At 41.1% G+C, this 19,218-nt stretch overlaps 1 protein-coding gene across 1 annotated transcript in view; it reads left to right on the forward strand.

Moving 5' to 3' along the window:
• Window positions 1-19,218, forward strand: part of LRRC8B (leucine rich repeat containing 8 VRAC subunit B) — a 74,864-nt gene that overhangs the window by 28,085 nt on the left and 27,561 nt on the right. Inside the window, exon 2 of the mRNA XM_028511594.2 lies at window positions 13,146-13,200. The gene's annotated coding sequence lies outside the window, so the exon portion shown is untranslated. The remainder of the gene's footprint in view (window positions 1-13,145; window positions 13,201-19,218) is intronic.

Consider the following 19,218-nt stretch of genomic DNA (forward strand, 5'->3'; position numbering starts at 1 on the left):
CCTTGGGAAGCAACTTTCTATAAGTCATTGACTCTGGATGGCAATGGCTTAAATGTCTGCCCTGTTTGGCCTTGAAGGTGAGCCTGACCTTCTAAGTGGACTGCTTGGCACTGTTTCAAATTGCAACTGCTTTGCATAAGAATTAGCCGTTGTGGAAAACTGTTCTTATGCAGTGACATACTATGAGTGGTATAATAAGAAATATGTATTTGATCTTTGCCCCTGGTTCCCAACACAGAGCTCCTAAACTCCTTGGTAGGAGCACCTTTTGTACTCATAATGAGCCCCTTCCAACCATACCTGAGTTTGTGCTAATGAGGTGACTCTTGGTTGGCCTCTAGATAACTTCAGGATGGCAGCTGGTCTCCAGAGGAGCCAGTCATGTGATTTGAGGATTGGAACTTTCAGACTACCCCTGACCTCTGAAAAAGGGAGAGGGGCTGTAAATTTTCAATAACCAATGGCCAGCAATTTAAAGTCATGCCTGTATAATGAAACTTCCATAAACACCCCTAAAAACAGGGTTGAGGAGCTTCTAGGTTGGAGAACAGATTGGAGTGCCAGGAGGGTGGAGTACTTGGAGAGGGCCTGGAAGCTGCACCCCTGCCCCTCCACATAATATCCTGCCCAGTGCATCTCTTCCATTTGACCCTTCCTGAGTTGTACCCTTTTCAGTAAAACAGTAATGCTAAGTAAAGTGTTGTCCTGAGTTTTGTGAGTTACTCTATGTTCTATTGGATTATTGGATTATTGAATTATTGGAAGAGGTTGTGGGAACCCCTGCATTTGTCATCAAGTCATACAGAAGGGAAGGTAGTCTGGATACCGGGACTTGTGACTGGCGTCTGAAGTGGGGACAGTGTTGTGGGACGAACCCTTGAACCTGTGGAGTCTGACACTCATGTCAGAATAGGATCGCACTGAAAGACACCCAGTTCATGTGAGAGAAAATCATGCCAGAGAAAAAGACATTTCTCTATGTTTATCCTAAATGTAAACCAGACTTCGTTCTGCTCTAGCAGAGGAGCAAATGGAAACCAGTGAGTTTGGCCAGCAGCCATTAACCAAGTTGCAAATACGAAGCACTGATTTAACACCAAGGTAAAATGGACTTTTTACCTGAAACAATAGGTGACATAGAGCCCATCCTTTCAAAACTGACCTGTTTCTCTTACAGCATTCTTGCCCAGTGATTCACTTACCACATGTTCTTTTGGGGAGAAATAGGAGCATGAAGAGATAAGCAGTGTTGGCTGACTGGAATGTCTCAGAAGGTCTTCTGTGGTTTGGGCAAATAGGTTGCACTTCATGGGAACTGTGAGCTAAAAAGGGTGTGGGTCATTTTGTTGTTTGTTTCTTTTGTTTTAAATCCCCAATTGATCAAATATAGATGGTCTGTTATCAGTCCACTATTGCAAAGTTGTTTCGGAGAAATTTTCCCACTCAGGTTACCCTCTCACAGTGCAGTTCTGTGTTTGGCCCACGTAGTTCTACCTGGACCCCCGGTCATTTTGCAAAGTTCCTTTTGACTTAGCAGCAGGACTTGAAAGTTAGGAGGTGTCAATGACCTTGTAACACTTGCTGTTTTGTTTCCTTGAAACCCAAGTAGGGGTAAATAAAGCTCACCTCATGGGTTGTTTTGTTTTAATTTAAGATAATGTTTCAAGGCCATCCCCTTTAAAAATTACTGAATCAGCAAAAGAATTGTCTTTCTTTATGAGTTCTCCTTTACATTTATGTGCCATTTTAATGATTCCAAAATATTTCCACAATGTTTATTTTACCACTAAATCAACTCTTAGGGCCCGTATGATGGTCCATATTTTAAAGCCGAGGACAGGAAGGCCTGGGCTCATGAGTGCTCCAAGCCCTTGCAGGTGGCAGTGGAGGCAGGCCTGGGACCCCTGGCAGGGCGCATTTTCCACCTGCAGCCATGGAAAACCAGGCCCTACCTCTCAGTCATACTTGAGTGGACAGAGAAGCTGAGGCTTCACGCAATCAGCAACAAGGCCTCTAGGGTTGGGAGAAACAAAGTTGGGCAGTTCATACTTGCGCACTTGGCCTGAAGCAGCTCAGAACATTTCCTGGGCAGCACGTCAGCAGGAGGACAATTGCTCTGTGTTCCCAGAACTGGCTGCCACGATAATGACTGCTGCTGACCAGGAAGTAGAAGGAAATCTCTGTAAAAATGCCCAGTATCTGGGAACACAGATACCAGTAACATGTAGAGACAGAGCTGGAGGCTTTAAAAATCCCTTCCCCTGTAGTCGAAACTATCAGAATCCATGACGCAGGCAGCCTGAGCTGAGGTTGGAGGTGGCCATACTAACTTGGGAGGATGTGTGCCCCCAGTGAGCCACGTGGTGAAGCATCCTTTCTTCCTATTCCAGCTCCTCTCAAGTGAGTGAATGGTGGCCACGGTGGTCACAGAATATGTAGTTCAGTCTGCCCTGCCCTTTGGGATCAAACTCTAGCATTCCTGAGCAGGAAATAGCAAGATTGAATAAAACAACAGGAGAAGCTGGATATCTTTTGAACAAGTTTTGTTGCCAGGCCTCCCCCACCCCTTCCTAAGACATTATTTTGTCTTTATAATAACAAAGAGCAAATCAGGGAGCTGTCTGGCTGCAATATGGAAGCGGGACTAAGAAAGGCAAGAGAGGAGGATATTTCAGTTATTCTCCTCAAAGATGGAGCAGGCTCCACCCTAGGCAGTACTTTTGTTGCTGGTGGAGCTCTTCCATGGGATCATGAGAAAAGCATTTCAAAGACCCTCGCACAGGAGATTGTGGCGTGGCAAGATGTATTCCGGTGGAAATAGAAGGCTGTGCCTATGTCCCGTCTCTATCTGCCTTGCCGTGGAAAAAGTCCAGCTGAGTCTTTAGCAAGGCCAAAACAGAGGCCGGTGCCCAGAGTTTCTGTTCCATTGTCAAGGCTTTAGCAGTCCCAGTCCCCATCCACGTAGCTTAGCACTATTCCTCGCCGTGCTGCTCTACCCAGGCTCCCACCTGCAGCCTGCATTTGAAGTCCACGGCTGCTGGCTGCAAGGCTGCTAGGCCCACGTGGTTACTATGGAGAGAACACACGAACAAAGGAGGTGAACGCATGTTCCCTGGAGAAAAAGGAGATGGTGGGGAGGGGAGGGAACTTCTGTAGGCTTGGAATGGACCAGGCACTTTTCCAAAATAACCAGTCAATTTCCCAAACCTTCACAAGCTTGTGCTGGGCTGGGCTCTGGACCGGTTGATCCCTTTTCCAGATTAGATGACAGGCCTCTGTAGTCACCCTTTTGGCTCCTATTGCACATACCTCCTAGAAGCACCTCTCCCTGTTCTATTTTGACCCATACTGCACATGTGCTTTCCTCTCACCTTCCTGCATAGTCTGGGCGAGTGGACTAGAGAGATTGAAAAGTTGTCCTTCCTCACTGTGTGGGAGAGGGAGTGTTGTTAATACCTTTTGGGGGCAGTGCTGAGATCCTCTGGAGTGTGTGAAGCTGTAGCACCCTGCCTAAACAAGCAGGCTTATGCTCCCTGGTTGATTATGCTAAAAAATATCTGATTTTCTTTGTTTCCCTTCTTTATTAATAACTAACTAACTACCTACAGTAGGAGTATCAGAAATGCAGAAGAAGGGGCTAGCTAGCCCGTGACTTGAATAATTTGAGAGAATGGAAAACAGGAAGGCTTTTGGGTTGGTTGCCTGAGCTCTTGATATTGCTAACACCATTCAGCATCATTCAGCTATCAGTCTTGATGTTGCTATCAATATCCAGGGAACTAAAAAGAACAGGTTTTGTGTGGATGTGAGCAGAAATGGCAGATTCAATTGGAAACATGCTAAGTTTGAGCTGCTTGCACACATCTTAATGGATAGCCAGAAAGATGTTGGGAGATGAGTCAGAGGTTTAGGACTAGGGAGATGAGCTTGCCATGTCCTGATAGTTTGGGAATCACCTACACAGATGATCTTTAAGAGCAGAGGGTGTCACCCCAGGAGACAAAAGCGTCTACTGGCTGAGGACTTAATCTGTTGAACCCAATTCCTTCAGGGATGGGTTTGTACTTATACAAATAGTTCCCAGTTACCTTCTTACCTTCAGTTAAAACCATTGCTTTCGTTAATTATGTGCTTGATCTGATGACCTTCTTTTCTTGCTACAACCCACTTTTACTTTCTTTTTAGCAAGACTGATTTATTAGTTGCCAGTGAAGACTATTCGGTGCTCTCTTTCTAGGAAAACATATACCATTCTTCTTAGAGTTAGTGCTTTTCCTGTGCTGTCACTTTCTTTAAAGTCCTGTCCAATTCTCACCACTCCAGAGGAGTCTTTCCAGGGTAGGTATCCCGTAGCTCACAGGCTCCCTGTGAGCCCAATAGCTCACAGGCTATTGGAATGTAGGAAGTGGGGGGGTCTCTCCATCATCTGGCTCTCTGATATTACAGGTGAGGAAAGTCAGGTCATGTGAGGTAAGATAATTTGCCCTACATTATACTCCCAGTTAGATGTAAAGTAGGGAGTAGAAACTGGGTCTCCTGACACTTTGTGTGGGTTGACTGGCTTAATAGATTGACTTCTTAATAAAAGATTAACAGGAGGATCAAATACTTTTCAAATTCATCGAAATTTATTTGTGATTCTTGTAAACATGTGGGTGCTTTCATGGTTATTTTGGGGAAATAAAAGGATCTTATGTGTGCTTCCCTAGACAGTCACTGGAAGAGTTTTGAATGTGTTAACTTCGTATGTGGCTATTTATGTAGTATAAAAAATCTACGTGTGTTTTGGACAGATTAGTAGGATCATTAGTAGGATCTCTCCCACCGAGATCCTTCTAATTCAAGGTAGCAAAATTGATAATTAAATATTTAGTATTTGTTATAATAACCTATGAATTGTAGACAAAGCAAATTTGACACAGGGAAATTATGTTTGGGTTGTTGGCCTGTTTTTAGTACATTAAGGTTCAGTGTACACTTAATTTGTGTAATCCATTTATGTTCCTTTAAAACCAGTCAGAACAGTTTTTCATGATTATAGACTTTTGTTTGTTAAAATGTATGAAACATAAAATTTATCATTTTAATCATTTCTAAGTGTACAATTCTGTGGCATTATGTACATTTTCATTATTGTGCAGCTCAATTATATATATATAGATTTATATATTTAAACACAGGTTTATACATTTAAAACATGGCCTTTGCTTGGGTGACATCGGCTGCACCTGTCTTGTCCACAGCATGGGTCTCGGCTGGGGAGACAGGCGCTGCATGAAGAAGTAGAGGTTACTTGCACACGTTCATGATTTTTTTTTAAATTGCATCACTGTGTATTATTTTGGCTTCACAATACTTTGTCTTCCCCATGGGCCATATGTTAAATACTTGAGGTAATGTACATTTATATTTCATAACACTGGAATAGTAACTGCAGTCATGTGATATATTGCAAAATCTAGCATGGAAATTACTAATTTAGTTGGAGAACCGAACCCCCTCACATCCACTGTCGTTTCCCTCTACAGGATAATACTTTAAAACCGACCTTTAAAGGATTAATTTTAGATATAGCTACTACTCTGTTAATAAATTACCATTTTTGAACATTTAGTACCTGCAGCTATGCTAGTAAGCATTTGATTTATAGTTACCTCATTTATTTCCTGAAACAACTTCATTAATATCTATTTTACAGATGAGGAAATTGATACTTAGCTTATCTAAGGTCAAACAGGTGGTAAATGACAAAGTCATAACTTGATCTTAACCATTCTGCCATACTCCCTTTCAGGTCTCTCAAATATTCATAAGAATTTGAGGATAAGAACTAGGCCTAACAAAGTGACATATTGGAAGTAACAACAAAATGAGATCACGTGATACTCATTTATTAAGTTGCTTAGAAAGAAGGTCATATTTCAGTGATCTGGTATTAATTTATTTAAACCACATTTTAATAGGAAGGCAGGAAGAAAAGCCATGTAAAACATGATTTAAGCACAGATTAAACTTCAGTGATTCCTCTTGTCATTAAATGAGTGGGTAAATGTTTCTCTGTAAGAGATGCATGCAGGACGTACCCTTGCTCCGGCTACCTGACCATCCATCTTAATTACTTAATACAGGCAGGCAGGATGGAGGGAGCACTTGTTGTTTCACTAAATGGAATACTGAGTAATGAGCTAGAAAAACTATTATAGATCTGATTTTTTTTAGATTGTGCCTTGTAGTCTCTCTAAAAGACAGATTGCTGATTTTTTAAAAACGGAGATGTCATATTGTATTTAAAACTCCATCTTATATAGCTCATTGGAGAGGCGGTGTAGCAGATGGCTCTTAGAGGTGGTGTGAATTCTTAGTTTGCTTTGTGAGCTTGAGCAAGTTTCTGGGTTTCTCCAGGCCTCAGCTTTCTCACCATGAGAGCTGAGGTCGTAATACCTCAGCAAGTGCACAGTTCATCATAGCCTTCTGCTTTCCATCTCCTGCCGTCTTTTCCCATTCAACAAATAATTATTGAGAATCTCTGTGTATTAGATCCTGTCCTATGCACTGAACTCTTCTAAGAGGTCAGAATAAGAGGCAGGAAGGCATCTAACAAGCTCTCTGTGACGCAGTTTAATAGAAGTATAGTAGAAGGATCAGCACTTCATTAATGCTTAAGAAGCATGAGGTATGGAGCAACTACGTTTTTAGGGGTCAGCAGGCAGTTTAAAATGAAAAAGATGTTCATTTTAAACACCTTTTGTGCTTAATGGTCACTTACTACTTGGCAAACATTAAACCTTTGTACTTTGTGGTACTAAATTAGCTCAACCTAAACACTAGGCTGATTTGCACGCACTATGTGGCAGTTTTTTTTGTCATTGGGTTAAGAATGTGTTATACCAGATATAGCAATCTTTACAGTAATCATTGTCAGCAGTTGTTGATTTTATTCGACTGAAACCATCCGAGAACATGCAGTGTTGTCAGTTTGATTATAGTTCACGGGAATTTGGAATTATAGTGCATATAGAGCCCCTACTGTGTGGCAGGCCCTGGGGAAACCAGAAATGTCCTTGCTGTCCTAGAGCCCCTGGTTGTGGGGGAGGGTGAAAGGGCATGATACATACTGTCCTTGTGTGGGTGAAAACTTGATAATTCTACTGGTTCCAGCATTTTTCCTGTTTTACTATGCTGTTAACTTGTGCAAAATAAGAATTGTAATATTATAATTTGATAACATTCAGGAATGCAGGAATAATTATCAAATTATAATTTGATAATGTCATTCAGGAATGCAGTGGCATCTATCCAGTAATCCATCACCGATTCGGAATGACTCACCGTCATTATAAACCAGCCAGTCATGCTGAATTTGACAGCAGTACTCTGTTCAGATTTGTTAGATGTCATATTTGCGGGGAAGGTGGCAACTATGAATTTTTCTCCTTTCTTCCTGAAGGGCGAAGGCTTAGCCCTTAGCCTTTACTTCTGAATCTCTGTGTCTGTCATGGGGCGATGGGAAGGAGTGAGGCTCTGTCCCCACCACAGTGTTCTGCCGCCCTTCCAGGCGATGGGCGGCACCCATCATGTGAGTGCACCAATGGTGTTCACAGGCCTCCTCCTCCTCGGTATCCTTGATTCCTGACTGGGTATTAGGTGGATCTGGTATTCGTTCACTCAGTAGTTATTTCGTAATCTTTTTTATACTGGGGACAAGGACAGGGCTGAGACATGAGGTTTCTTGGTGAGCTAATTACTTGTTACCCTGGGAGGCTAATGATTTGATGCCACTTCAAACTTACTGTTTAAATACTTGTTCGATGTATTTTAAGAAAGGAAGACAAGTTCTCTATGAGGGGGAAGAGAGTAGCCAAAGAGGCTCTCTGTTCCCTCCTCGCCAGTTCCCAGGATCTTTGACCAGACAAAGAATAGCAGATTCCTTATCTTTCCTTCCAACCACATTCTGGACTGTCCCTGAGAAAAGTTCTGGTAGATACTATTTTTGTTTAATCTAGTTCAGTATCCAGAGATGTTTTCAACATCCTGTTGATGAATCGCTGTCTGGGAGCCACTGTAATCTCTGGCCTCTCAGGCCTCTCAGTCTAGCACTGGGAAGAGACATTGGGGTAGGTGTAGGGATAATGTCCCAGTCCTCAAGGAACTCGAGGCAATAGCTATGATATTCTACAAAACAGTGTAAGAGAACTATTAGTCAAATGCCCTAGGAGCAGAGATGGAAGAACAGTGGATTCAGCCTGCGGAGGCCATGGTGGCTCAGGGAGGCGATTCTTGGAGGTGATCCCAGGTGGGGCAGATGGTAAAATGAAATGTTCCTTTCAAACTGGTGAAATAGGATATTCTAATTTCACATCACCTAAAGCCTTAAACTTACGGAATTGCACAAAGCGCGGTGAATAATTGTGACACTGCAGTGATTCTGGCCGTATCTGCTGACCTGCAACAACATGACATCCAGTGACTACGAGGAGACTCTGAACTTCTTGCTGAATCTTAAATTTTAAAATTATATTTATCAGCCCTGGCTGGCGTAGCTCAGTGGATTGAGCGCGGGCTGGGAACCAAAGTGTCCCAGGTTCGATTCCCAGCCAGGGTACATTCCTGGGTTGCAGGCCATAACCCCCAGCAACCGCACATTGATGTTTCTCTCTCTCTCTCTCTCCCTCTCTCTCTCCCTCTCCCTGCCTTCCCTCCCTAAAAAAATAAATAAATAAATAAATAAATAAATAAATAAATCTTTAAAAAAAAAAGAATTTTTAAAATTATATTTATCACCCAAATGGAAAGTCATTCTCGAATTCCAAAAGTTTACAGTAGTTCTTTGCTTTACTACAAAAGAGTTGTTTTGTCAGTCTCCATTATTTCTACTGACAAGCAAGGAATAAAAGCATTCCGACTTCTCCGTTTCCACAGCGAGAGCCTGGGGCCTTCGTTTTCCTCTCAGAAGGCTGACTGCCGCTACTCCTCCTTAATCTCGTTCAGGGGAACCTTCAGAAAGGAGCTCTCATTTGAGAAAGGGAATTCTCCGTGTTTTGCTTGGCTTCCAGATTTGGAGATGACTTTCTGGAATTGACTTTTTAAGTGAAAATACATGCCTTGTGTCCTGCTTATGGGGAAAGAAAATGTTTCTGAGGGAGTGGGTGATGCCAGCTTTCTAACACTCATTAGCCTTGCAAACTGGAGAAGCCGCTGGTGCTGGCTGGCTGGGCAGCTGGGGCTGTCAGAACTACTGTGCGTCCCAGTCCTATTTTTATCCTGCCTGACATGGACTAGTTATTCTGTTCTAAGAGGCTTTGCCATTTAGTATTTTCACATTCTCATCCTTCCAACTTGTACTTTTGTTTGCTGCTAGGCAGGAAGAAAGGCAGTAACTTTTGCTTTAATTTCTAAAATTAGAGTGATTTGGCTTTTTAACCCTGGTGAAGAAACTGGACTACATTTGTGTGTGTGTGTGTTTTTTGACTTGACAGCAATGGCCACATTCTGAGCTAACAAGTTATCATTATGAGAGGGCTTTCATTAAGTTCTACATTTACGAAGGGGGGCCCAAAAAACCTGGAATTTATTTATAAAAAATTGTGTATTCTTACATGTTTAAACTTCAGTCACTTTCAAAGTACTCTCCATTTCGTGCAGTACACCTATTGAGACGTTTTTTCCACTGCTCAAAACAGTTTTTGAACTCATTGATTTTGATGCCTTTTAGTGTTTCTGCTGTTTTTTGTTTCACCTCTTCCACATCACAAAACCTTTCCTTTTGAGGACTTTTTTCGTTCAAAGAAACAGAAAAAGTCACTCAGGCTGAGATCAGGTGAATAGGGAGGGTGGGGCATGGGGGTCATGTTGTTTTCGGTCAAAAGCAGCTGAACACTCAGCATGATGTAGGCAGGTGCACTTGTAAATCACCCATCATGAAATGGGCAAACACATTGGAAGTGTTCAAAAACAATTCACTGAAGCCAAATGCAGCCTCTCACAACAACACCAGCTGGTATGCTACTACAGTGAGTCCCTGGAACACTCACCTAGTAGAGGAAGCCTGTACTACAAGGGGCCCGCCCTCCAGAAGATAATCCAGGTTTGGGGGGGGGGGGTCCCTCCTTGTATATCTTAGCAAAATATTCCTCTGGTTTAGGTAAATGTTAAGTAGAAAAAAGGAATGAAACTTGTTATTAATTAAACATATTGGAAAGCATGCAACCCAATTAATCAAAGAAATGAAAAATAAAGCAATAGTAAGATAATTTTTCATACGGAATTAGTTTTTTTTTTAATGATGATTCCTATATCTACTGAGGGTTCTACTCATATATTGGAAAGAAAATTAGTATAACCTTCTGGGGAAATAATTTGATATTATATATCAAAGCCTTACAATGTTCATGCTCTTTGACCCATTACTCTCAATTTTGGAAGTCAGTGCAAAGGAAATCATATGAACAGAGTACAGAGGTATTTACAGCATTATTAGTAATAAAAAGAAAAATCTAACATTCTGTAGCAAAGTGGTTTTGTAAACTATGACAGCCCTGTATGAACCGTGTTTAGAGAAACTAACAACATTGAAAGCCTATGATAAATGATGAGGTGAAGGGGGCCTCAATCCTGTGCTGTTGTACTTTACAGTGGCACAATTGTGTGAAAGTGGCAGTCCAGCAAAAGACAAAACAAAACAAAAAAAACTGGGAGAAAGTAATCTCAAATGTTAAACCTTTCCCCTGCCCCATGTTTCCCTATTTTCTGTAAGAAGCTATATGTTTTCAGTGGGGTTTTCTTTTACTTATGAAATGAGTGGTGCCTCAGACACAATGCTTATCTCATTTTTCACTACAAATTTAGTGTTCATATGTTTATTTTTTAAGATTTTATTTAATTTTAGAGAGGGGAAGGGCAAGAGAGAGGAAGAGAAACATCAATGTGTAGTTGTCTCTCACATGCCCCATACTGGGGACCTGGCCCACAACCCAGGCATGAGCCCTAGACCGAGAATCTGAACCAGTGACCCTTTGGTTTGCAGGCAGGCACTCAATCCACTGAGCTACACCAGCCAAGACTAATGTTCATATTTTATGCTTTATAAATTATGTGGTACTGAGATTAAATCTGTAATGTGACAGTAATTGTTTATTTCCCTGGGTATTAGCACCTTTTATGAGAGGTCTGAAGGTGATCTCTTCAACTCACTTTTTTAAAGTATTTTTTATTGATTATGCTATTACAGTTTTCCCAATTTTCCCCCTTTATTCCCCCTTTGCCCTGACCCCCCAACCTTTCAGCATTCCCCCTGCGTTAGTTCATGTCCATGGGTTGTACGTGTAAGTTCTTTGAGTCCTCCGTTTCCTTTACCATTTTCATCTCTCCCCATCTATTTTATGCCCACTAATCATGCTGCTTCTTCCCTGAGCCTTTTCCCCCTATTCCTCCCTTCCCCCTCCCCACTGAACTCCATGTGATTGATATCCATTTCTCTGATTCTGTTCCTGTGTAGTTGTTTGCTTAGTTTTTGTTTTCATTGTTTTTCTTTTCTTTTAGGTTCGTTTGTTGATCATTGTGAGTTTGTTGTCATTTTATTGTTCATATTTTTTATCCTTTTCTTAGGTAAGTCTCTTTACCATTTCATATAATGATGGCTTGATGATGAACTCCTTTAACTTGGCCTTACCTGGGAAGCACTTTATCTGCCCTTCCATTCTAAATGATAGCTTTGCCGATAGAGTAATCTTGAATGTAGGTCCTTGCCTTTAATGACTTGGAATACTTCTTTCCAGCCCCTTCTTGCCTGCAAGCTTTTGAGAAATCAGCTCATAGTCTTATGGGCACTTTTTTGTAGGTAACTATCTGCTTTTCTCTTGCTGCTTTTAAGATTCTCTCCTGATCTTTAATCTTGGGTAACTTAATGATGATGTGCTTTGGTGTGTTCCTTCTTGGGTCCAACTTCTTTGGGACTCTCTGGGCTTCCTGGACTTCCTGGAAGTCTATTCCTTCACTAGATTGGGGAAGTTTTCCTTCAACATTTGTTCAAGTAAGTTTTCAATTTCTTGGTCTTCCCCTTCTCCTTTTGGCACCCCTATAATTTGGATATTGGAACATTTCAGGTTGTCCCAGAGGTTTGTAAGTCTCTCTTCACTTTTTTGAATTTGTTTCTTCATCCTGTTCCAGTTGGATGTTTATTTCTTCCTTTTGTTCCAAATTGTTGCTTTGAGTCCTGGTTTCCTTCCTGTCACTGTTGGCTCCCTGAATATTTTGCTTTATTTCATTTTGTGTGTCTTTCATTGTTTTTTTCATTTTTCTACCAAGCTCAATCTGTTCTGTGAGCATTTTGATTATAGAACTTTAATCAAAGTTCTACCAGGCTTTAAATTCTCCATCACAGAGGTTGGCTGTCTCCTCAGCATTTAGTTCTCTGTCTGAAGTTTTGCTCTGTTCTTTCATTTGGGCCCTATTTCTTTGTTTGGCACACTGATAAGTTGAAGGGGGACAGGGCCTTAGGTATTCACCTAGGCAGGGAAACCCTCCTTGCCTTCCTGCGGCTCTGCCTGTGGGGAAGGGGCAGGAGAGGGAACAAGGCAGCTCGCCTGCTCGTCTCTAGCTCACTTTCCAATGAACTCTTGTGAGATTGGGAGTTTCTCCCACCACAGCAGCCACTGTAGTCCACAGCCTGCTCTGAGTGTGTTTTGCCCTCAGCCAGCCCCACTGCCCACCCCATAGTCCTCCACCTTGCTGCAGCCAGCCCCACCCCCTGGTCTGCCATCTCCCCCCACCCTCATTTTTTTCTCATCCGGCCCGCCCACATGGCCTCACTGTGGGTTCTTACTGGTCTGGTTGTTCTGTTTGATTGTTTCTTTAATTCCTTGGTTGTCAGAGTTCCATGCAGTTTGATTTTCTGGCACTTCTGGTTGTTTATTGATTTTAGATTGGTTGTTATCCTCCTTTTGGTTGTTCAAGGAAGCAAAGGGTTTCTACCTACGCCTCCATCTTGGCTGAACTCTTAACTCACTTTTTTTTTTTTGAGGTCACCTTTTGTATGTTTAATAAAGTTGTTGTAGACATTGGAAATTTTAGAACCACATAAATTGATGAATTGCGTTACAGTACTGTGATGCTTAAAATATAACAATATGTTTATGATTTCTCTTTAGGAATATTTCAGACAGAAACTAATTGCAGAGGTTCCGGTTGACCAGCATTCACAGGGTAAGATTAACATTCTGAATTGTTAATGAACATCTGGTCAAGATAATTACTGTTACATTGGTAGCCTGGGGCAAACAAACGCTGAATACTTACTATGTAAAAAACAGTACTATTTTTGTAGATGGTTTGAGTAAAGTCCTTTTAATGTTTTTAATCCAGTCAAACAGAAAATTAAACCCTGTATACACTTTGGTAAAATATCACCCTACTATGCTTTGTCAGTTTTGTATATAGTGAAGTGTGTGTGTTTGTGTTTGATATTTGTCATTTTTTAACATTAAAGATCTAAAGAATATAATAAATGTCTGTGAGAGATTTAGACTGCATGACTTCATGTCTGTATTTTTCTGATTTTTGTTTAAGGTAGTATTTTTGTAGAATTTTCTAATGTGTGGAACTAGTAGGCCATCTAGAGTAGGTAAGTCAGAAACAAGCAAGTCCTGTGCTCTGTTGCTTCCTGCAAATATCTTTCTTCTTTTACAGCTGTGGAAGACTGATCTTAAATTAGCTCCGTGGCAGAGCTTTTGACTTGACATAATGAATGGTTAATTATTATACTGTATTAAATAGCATGGCCCTCTAGTGTTGAAATACAACATATGTCTCAAAAGTACGTCACCCAGTTCTGAACATATAGTTCAGGTGAAGCCGCAGTGAGGGCAATGGGTCTGTTCCCTTGTATTCTGAACACTTTTCTTATTATAGATCCTTTGACTTCCTGAGTATATCCACATTAACCTGCTGATTCATTCACTTGACTATAAATTTTTAAGAGCTAATATCATCAGCTGTTCCTCCACTTATGACTCCTCAGTGGCTTTTCCATCACTCTTGGACTGTTTATTATCCAAACTCTTTACCTTGGCTGTAAGCCTTCTGTCACTCTCCTACTTTCCAGAGCTGCTAACATGCCAGTCAAGTGGCCTCATTTCTGATCCTCACACATCCTAAGCTTCTTGCTCCTCCTCCCTGAATGATCTTCCATAGTATCATCGCCTGTCTGACTCCATTTGGATCTATGTTTTAATGGCAGTCCCCCTAAAGAGGCCTTTCCTGGCCATCTTACCTAAAGTAGCTTTATAGTCTGCATAGTGCTTCTGATTTTATTGTGCTCTGCATATTTGGTTATTGTCTTCCTGGGAGCAGGGGTCTTGTCTGTCTTACATACCTGTACTTCCCCGAACATTTAGAACTCACCCTGGCACACAGCAAGCACTCTAAATATTTGTTGCATGAACAGATTAAAGTTCTGACCTCTCTCTGACAAGTGCTGTTTTCAGTAATGTTCCCCTCATTTTCTTGGGTTATTTTGCTTGTGTGGTACTTTTTAGGTTTAGACTTCATCTCATTTTGGTACTGAAGTGACCGTGTAAGATGGGGTGTGCTCAGTGTGCATGTTTTCTCTCTACAACAGGAATATAAATCCTATGAAGGCAGAAACAAGGCCTTATATCTCCGCGGTATACCTTTGTAATTCTAGCCTCCATAATCGAGGACACATAAATTTTACTTTAGATAAGGGGTTAAGACTAGTTGTTTAATCATATTTTTAAATATTTCAAGAGCACACTGATTTGTCTGCTTCAGAGCTTAAAAAATCTCATTTTGAATTATGGTTGAAAAATTATAACATAGAATCACTCTGGATATATTTGTAACTTCATGTTCCAAAACCCTGGGTTTGGCTTTGTTTTTGTTTTGTTATTAGGAAGGTCTATTATTAATTAGGCTACATGGCCAGAATCAGTGCTACCAACCTTCTAGTTCTTTTCAAATTAGGAAACTTGGGCATAAGCCCATGTTCTACCCTACGACCCTAGAGAAGTCACTTGAGCACCTCTGACCTTTAGTTTCCTTATTTATAAAGAGTTGTACTCTGATCTCTGTGGTTTCTCCCTAGAGTAAATAGTCCATTTGATTCTGCTCTTCTGAAAGGCAGGTCACCTATGGAAGAATTAGGAGAAGCAAACGGAATGATGTTCTCTGCTTTCAACCAGTCATTTGAAAGGAGAGCGTGTGTGATTCTCGAGAGACTGCATAGGCAATGAGTTTGGTTCTGTTTTATGGCTTGCTTATGGTAGGCTGGAGGTAAGGGTCGGGGAAACGTTTTTATAAACAATGTGGTGGAGAAGGGTATGAGGTTACACATTCTCTCTAAGAATTAGGCAGTCACTGGCAGCTTATGCTCAGAGACTAACATTATAATAATGTGGTTTCAACTTTCATTTTAAATGTGTTCTGGATTAATTTGGTAGTTCACTAAAAGCATCCAAGAACTGAGAGATCTTTTCCTTAAAAGAGAATTACCATCTAAATTAAATGTATGATATATTCCATGATTATCAGAAACAAGAAAAAGTAAAGCAATGTTCCTTAAAATCCACAACAACTCAGCTTTTATTAGAATATCAACAACACTAGGGTTGTTCCCATAGTGTTGTCATACTCGGTGACTTTCTCCTTGGGCTTTAAATGATTAGGTTATTTTCCTAAAACTTAGAATATTATTTATGGTCATTTCGTAGACCCATTACTACTCCACTGCTTTGTGTTAAGAGGCAGCAGAATGGTCACCACACATCTCCATTCTCCTTTGGTTTCTCTGTACTATTGGACTGTGTCAGATTCCTTCCTTGAAACTCTTTTGACTTTGGTGCTCCAGAAATACTGTGCTTCTCCTTTATTTCACTGACCCTGCTTCACTATCCCCCTTTATTCTGTGTCTGATAGTCCTTCTTCATTTAATATATTATCTAGAGGTGAAGAGTTCTGTTAATTCATTCGCTAAATTCATTCTCTCGAAGAATTAATTCCTTTCTATGGTACTGTTTACTGCTTAAATACTCATGACTTCCTATGGGGGATTGAAGATGGCTGCAAATACTTTGTGATTCTTCCCCACAGGGGAAGATAGGAAATGAGCCTAATGAATTTTTGGATCTTCCCCACAGGGAAGAATTTTCCCCTCCCTGTGTAGCTGGGCTGGCCCTGTTTTTTTTAACCAGTCCAATGTGGCAGAAATAATGTGGAGTAATTTCTAAGGCTGGCCTTAAAGACATCTTTAGCTTCTGCTTTGGTGTGCTTGAAAGGTTCCTTCCTAGAGCTGAGCCGCCTTGCCGTGAGGAAGCCTGCCTGCATAGCCATGTGGAGGAGCAGCTGGGCTCCAGTCATCAGCCCAAGCTGAGCTCCAGGCCAGCAACCACTGCTTCCAAGGGCCAGCTCTGGGATTGATTGGGGATCTTCCATCCATGCAGCATGGAAGCCAACACCATGTGAAACAGAACTGCTTCCTCATCCCATAGAATCATGAGAAAGGATAAATGATTATTTTGGCTGCAAAGTTTTGTGATGGTTTGTTACATAGCAATAAAGAGCCAAAACAAAAACTGGTACCTAGATGTGAGGTGCTACCATAACAAAACATCTGGCATCAGCTTTGAGACCAGATGGCTATGAAGACCTGAAGGGCGGTAAGACGGCTATTAAATGTTTGCTGGGAAAACAGTGAGGAAACTACTACTGGAGAATATAATATGGTACCCTTGCTTTTTCATGGTGACAGAAAAATCAGCAAGACTGTCCCCTACAGTGACTTGGAAGATAGGAAATGAACCTAATGAATTTTTGGATCTAGCGTAGGAGATTTTCCCAGCAGAATATTGGAAGTGCCAATTAACTTCTTTTTTTAACCACCTATAATCAAAGTATTGCAGAGATGAATTAAAGAAGAGACTGTTCAGGGTTTAAGTAGACTTCAAGGAAGTATTTTCTTCGTAGAGTCATAATAAAATTGTTTCTCATGACCAGCTTCCCTACCCAGCAAATACTCTGAGAAATGACCTCAGGTCAAAAGATCAGATCCAGAGCACTACTGCCAGTAAAACTTGGTCTCCAGGTAAAAATAAAAACCAGGCACAGTTCTAAGACCTTGTATTAAGATTTCAAGAGATTTAAGGCAGAGCCTTTTAGATCTCAGCTAGACAGAAAGGCTGTAGGAAGAATCTTAATGGTATTGTCTCATAGCATCCTGTACCTGATTTACATGACAAGATCCTGGACTTCAAGACTGCACTTGATGCCATAGTGGGATAAGACTTTGCTGGGACGGGGTCGGGGACTTGGGAGAGGATGAGTATGCTTTGTATGGATGGGAATGGGAATCTGTGGACAGAGAATAGACAGTGGTGGATTAAACCTGGCTGCACATTCCTTGACACTCCTCCCACTGAAAGGTCATGTTTGCTTCCTCTCCCCTCAAATCTGGGCTGGCCATGTAACTCCTATGACCAACAGAATGTGTTGAATGTGCCTCTGTAGCTTCTAGGGCTCTGCCATATAAGATCAGCAGCTTTCACCTTTGAACTTGGAATGCATCCTCTTGGAACCCAGCCACTATGCTGTGTGAGGGCCCTCCCAACAGCCATATGGAGTCTCAGAGAGGGAGGTACCAGTCAATGGTCAGACCCAACTCCCCCCGATGAATGAAGACATTTTGGATCTTCCGGCTATCTTTATGCTAGCCAACACCATGAAGCAAAGAACCACCCACAGAATCATGAGAAATAAAACCGCATTTATTTTAAAGCCTTTAAGGTTTGGAATATGCACAAAAGCCAACATCCTTCCCATCCATAAACTATGAGTTCTAGACTTCCTCTGGGAAAGGCTTTAGATACACCCTTCCAAACAGCTGAATGTACTTTTTTCAGCTTTCTGCATTTTTGTATTTCAGTTCTTTTTTAGCATTTATTTATTTATGTATTTAAAATATATTTCATTGTTTATGCTATTACAGTAGTCCCATTTTCCCCCCTTTAGTTCATGTCCATGGGTCATATGTATAAATTCGTGGGCTTCTACATTTCCCATACTATTCTTAACCTCCTCCTGTCTGTCTTCTACCTTCCATTTAGGCTACTTATTCTCTGCACCTTTTCCCTCTCTCACCTCACCCACTCCCCTGCTGATAACCCTCCGTGTGATCTCTGTTTCTATGATTCTGTTCCTGTTCTAGTTGTTTCCTTAATTTCCTTTTGTTTTTATTTTTGTTTTAGGTGTGGTTGTTAATAACTGTGAGTTTGTTGTCATTTTACTGTACATATTTTTTATCTTCTTTTTCTTGGATAAGTCCTTTTAACATTTCATATAATAAGGGCTTGTTGATGATGAACTCCTTTAACTTGACCTTATCTGGGAAGCACCTTATCTACCCTTCCATTCTAAACGGTAGCTTTGCTGGATAGAGCAATCTTGGATGTAGGTCCTTGCCTTTCATGATTTCAAATACTTCTTTCCAGCCTCTTCTTACCTGCAAGGTTTCTTTTGTGAAATCAGCTGACAGTCTGATGGGCACTCCTTTGTAGGTAACTGTCTGCTTTTCTCTTGCTGCTTTTAAGATTCTCTTCTTATCTTTCATCTTGGCTAGTGTAATTATGATGTACTTTAGTGTGTTCCTCCTTGGGTCCAACTTCTTTGGGATTCTCTGAGCTTGCTGGACTTCCTGGAAGTCTATTTCCTTTGCCAGATTGGGGAAGTTTTCCTTCATTATTTGTTCAAATAAGTTTTCAATTTCTTGCTCTTCCTCTTCTCCTTCTGGTAGATTCAGATGCTGGAACATTTAAAGATGTCCTGGAGGTTCCTAAGCCTCTCTTCATTTTTATGAATTCTTATTTCTTCATTCTGTTCTGGTTGAATGCTTATTTCTTCCTTCTGGTCCACACCGTTGATTTGAGTCCAGTTTCCTTCCCATCACTGTTGGTTCCCTGTACATTTTCCTTCATTTCACTTAGCATAGCCTTCATTTTTTCATCTAATTCACAACCATATTCAACCAATTGTGTAAGCATCCTGATTACCAGTGTTTTGAACTGTGTGCATCTGATAGGTTAGCTGTCTCTTCATCGCTTAGTTGTATTTTTTCTGGAGCTTTGATCTGATCTTTCATTTGGGCCTCTTTTTTTTTGTCTCGGCACACCTGTTACGTATAAGGGGTGGGGTCTTAAGTGTCACTCGGGCAGG

This window comes from Phyllostomus discolor, chromosome 5 (genome assembly GCF_004126475.2).
Source record: "Phyllostomus discolor isolate MPI-MPIP mPhyDis1 chromosome 5, mPhyDis1.pri.v3, whole genome shotgun sequence".
Taxonomy (NCBI): Eukaryota; Metazoa; Chordata; class Mammalia; order Chiroptera; family Phyllostomidae; genus Phyllostomus; species Phyllostomus discolor.